The 4,352-nt window shown below is 42.4% G+C and overlaps 1 pseudogene; it reads left to right on the top strand.

Moving 5' to 3' along the window:
• Window positions 1-781: 781 nt before the first annotated feature.
• Window positions 782-4,352, top strand: part of LOC108318603 — a 12,874-nt pseudogene continuing 9,303 nt past the window's right edge.

Below are 4,352 nucleotides of genomic sequence, written 5' to 3'. Positions count from 1 at the left end.
TGTTTTAGTTCCCTCTCAGCTCCTCCAGGCTACATTTCAGAGCTGCCAATTGAGCACCTCACCTGCCATGGTCACTTTCGTTTCCTTTTTCTGTGGGAGAAAGATTATATTTCACTTGAGCTACACCAGCGAGATTTCCTGAGCCCAGACCACCAAGGATGTAGTTGCGATAAAAAGTGAGAAGGCTAGGGGTGAGGGTGCCCAGTGGCCACTAGTCAGTCCAAGAGTTGTAGTGCTTTCAAAATCATCATATAGGCTGGGTGTGGTGCCTCACACCTGTAATCCCAGATCTTTCAGAAGCCGAGGCAGGAGAATCACTTGAGCCAAAGTAGTGAGACTTTGTCTCTACAAAAAAATCAGAACATTAGCTGGGCATGTGGTATGGTCCTGTGGTCCTGTGGTCCCAGCTACTCAGAAGGTCGAGGTAGGAGGATTATTTGAGCCTGGGAGGTAGAGGCTACAGTGAGCCATGATCATGCCACTGCACTCTAGCCTGGGTGACAGAGGGAGTCCCTATCTCAAAAAAAAAAAAATCACCGTATTACTCTTAGTGATGTGCCTAGAGGTCACTCTGCTGGACCCTTTTTCTAAAGTGTAAAGTTCTGGCATTGGGAGCAAAAGAAAAGACACTTCCTCCCTGAGAATGGTGAATTGGATCCATGACACAAGAAGGGAGGCCCCAGTCTGCCTGGATTTCCTAGGCAATGTCCTGTGACCTCTTAGCAATCTCTGTGACTGATGGTGACATCAATTTTGTAATGGATGGCCATGACAGCGGCAAATGGGAGTGCTACCCTCCACCACACTGGAGCAGGGTCTCGATTTCTCAGAGCCATCCTTCTGCATGTACATTGCTTTGCCCTCTGGGTCAGCTGCAGGTGAGTAGGATGGCAAAAAATTCTTCCACTTTGAAAGTCTTTCAGGAAAGAACTGTGTCTGATAATTTAGTATTTGGGCCTTCAGAGACATAAGGGATGTTCCTGAAGTTTTGCTGACTCGTTAAAGCTTTTTAAGCTAATATATACAAAATAAAAATATTCCTTTCCTATTTTCACCAAGGAAAAAGGGTAGGACTCCATTCCATTTCCCACAAATTTAGTGGCTTAAAACAACGTAAACTTATTATCTTAAAACATTATTATTATTAACTTTTAAAGATGGGGGCTCTGTCACTCAGGCTGGAGTGCAGTGGTGCAATCATGGCTCACTGCAACCTTGAACTCCTGGGTTCAAGCAATCTTCCTGCTTCAGCCTCCCACGTAGCTGGGATTTGGGGATGAGTCACCATGCCATGCAAATTTATTACCTTGAAGTCATGGAGGTCAGGAATCCAAAATGGGTCTTTAGGGATAAAATCAAAATGTTGGCAAAGCTTTGTTTCTTCTAGAATCTCTATGGGAGAATCCTTTTCATACCTTTTCCAGCTTCTAGAAGTTACCCAAATTCCTCAGCTCATGGCCTCTTCATGCATCTGCAAAGTGCATCACTTCAACCTGCTTCCATTGTCACATCTCCTCTCTGACTCTCATGCTCCTGCCTCCTTCTCATAGGGACCCTTGTAATTGCATTGAGCCCATCCAGAGACTCTAGGATAATCTCCCCCACCTCACACTCCTTAGCCTAATCATATCCACAAAGTGTCTTTTGATATGTGAAGTGACATATTTACAGGTTCCTAGGACTAGGATATTGACATCTTTGGGACCATTATCCTGTCTATTGCACTTAGTAAAAAAACAATAGTAGCACAGAGATATAAAGTAAAAAGTGAAATCGCCCCCAATAATCTTAACTGCTTCTGTTATCTAGCTTTTCTGCTTATTTGCCACTAAATTCTGGATAGCTTATTCTATATCTCTGTTTCTTGATTCATCAACTTAAAAAATATAAATTGACTTCATGCGACAGAAACAACCAATGGGGAAAGGACTCCCTATTCAATAAATGGTGCTGGGATAACTGGCTAACCATATGCAGAAGACTGAAACTGGACTCCTTCCTTACACCATATACAAAAATTCACTCAAGATGGATTGAAGACTCAAATGTAAACCCTGGAAGAAAACCTAGGAAATAGCATTCTGGTCATAGGCCCTGGCAAAGACTTTATGACAAAGATGCCAAAAGCAGTTGCAACAAAAACAAATATTGACAAGTGGGACCTAATTAAACAAAAGAGCTTCTGCAAAGCAAAAACAAACATCAACAGAGTAAACAGACAACCTACAGAATAGGAGAAAATATTTGCAAACTATGGCATCTGACAAAGGTCTAAAATACAGAATCTGTAAAGAACTTAAATCAACAAACAAAAGAAACCAAACTGTAGGGCTATGGGTCCCACAGGGTCGTGGGGTGTCCCTTTTGCTGTGCTGAGGCACAGGATCTGAGAAGTAAAGTGACAGGACACTGAAGAACTGGAGAAGAGCAGCCGGACTCAGGTGACCACACCACCTATGAGCAGAGACAGGCAAGGCCCCGAATGTCCAGAAGCGTCTGTATTTATTAGGTACAAGCAGGGGGAAGGGTCGTGAGTGAGGTCATCATCTGTAGGCTTAGTGACAGGGCATACATAATCATATGAGTAACAAGGGAGGGGGCCACCCCATTATGTCACCTAGGCAGAGAGGTGGGCCATGCGCAGTAGGGGGCCGTGCCATGGACAGTAGTAGAGGGTCGTGTACAGAAACGGGGTCTGCCCCCATTAGGTCACTGAGGCAAGGAGGTGGGCTGTGTGCAACAGGTGTCGTGCGCAATACTTTTTATCATTGGCCAGAACTTTACACACGGCCATACTTGATTGCAAGGGTAGAAAATGTAGACTTTAGCTGAATGGCTTTGTCCTGAGGTAAAACTTAAGGAATCTCTTATTAGATAAAGGATGCTCATGAATAGTCAGTTTCTGTCGCACCAGGGCAGGCTGTCTCTCTCCTGCACTACACTGGCCCAAACATGGACTTCAGCATGTTTCCATGATTCACATACGCACATAAATGCACACACACACAAGGCTTTTGTTGGTGATTAAATAGACTATTTAGTTTGGGGAAATGGATGGCATTATGTAATACATGATAAAAGTTATAACATTAGACCTTTTTAAAACAGCTTCATTGGGATATAATTATTTTATTTTTTATTTATTTTTTTTTTTGAGATGAGATCTCATTCTGTTGCCAGGGCTGGAGTGCAGTGGCACAATCATGGCTTACTGCAGGCTCAGCCTTCCCAGGTTCAGGTGATTCTCCCACGTCAGTTTTTGTATTTGTAGCAGGGACAGGGTTTCACTATGTTGTTCAGGCTGGATTTGAACTGCTCGACCTAAGCGATCCTTCTGCCTTGGCATCTTGAAGTGCTGAGATTACAGGTGTGAGCTACTGCACCTGGCCTGGGGTATGATTGATATGCATAAAAACAGTACTCATTTAATGTATATAATTTGATAAGTTTGGACATCACATGCACCATCACTATAGTCAAAGTAATAAATATATCAATCACCTCTAAAATTTCCTTGTGTCCCTTTGCCCTGTGTGTATGTGTGTGTGTGTGTGTGTGTGTGTGTCTGTGTGTGTATGTGTGTGTGTGTGTGTGTGTGTGTTAAGAACACTTATAACATCTTCCCTCTTCACACATGTTTAAGTGTACAACACTGTATAGGCACAACTATAGGCACAATGTTGTACAGCAGATATCTAGAACTTACTCATTTTTTATAACTGTAATTTTATACTCATTGAACAGCTCATTCTTCCCTTGTCCCCATCTGCTGGAAAGCACCATGCTATTTTCTGCTTCTCTGTTTTACTATTTTAGGTACCTTACATAAATGAAATCATGTAGAGTCTGTCCTTTCGTGCCTGGCTTATTTCATTTAGCAAAATGTCTTCTAGTCGATACCTTTTGTTGCAAATGGCAGAATTTCCTTTTTAAAGGCTGAATAACATTCCGTGTGTGTGTGTGTGTCTGTGTGTGTGTGTGTGTGTGTGTGTGCGCCACATTTTTTAAGCACTCATCTCTTGATGGACTTTTGTGTTATTTCTGTAACTTGGCTACTGCAAATAGTGGTGTAATGAACATGGGAGTGCACATATCTCTTCAGGGTCCTGATTTCAATTCTGGATAAATTCCCAGAAGTGGGAATGCTGGATCATATGGCGGTAATGATCCAGCACTTTCTTTTTCTTAAGACCCCCAGCCATTTCATTATGCTTTTAACACCCTCCTTCTGCTTTTCTTTTTACTTTGCTCACTTTGTATTTCCAGATTATTGCTCATCCCTAATGCTGAGTGGCTTAGCTCTCTTTCTGTGTTCTTTTTTTTTTTTTTTGGGATGGAGTTTCACTCTTGTT

The sequence above is a fragment of the Cebus imitator genome, unplaced genomic scaffold (assembly GCF_001604975.1).
Source record: "Cebus imitator isolate Cc_AM_T3 unplaced genomic scaffold, Cebus_imitator-1.0 Scaffold221, whole genome shotgun sequence".
In the NCBI taxonomy this organism is placed as follows: Eukaryota; Metazoa; Chordata; class Mammalia; order Primates; family Cebidae; genus Cebus; species Cebus imitator.
This window is presented reverse-complemented; position numbering and strand designations above follow the sequence as displayed.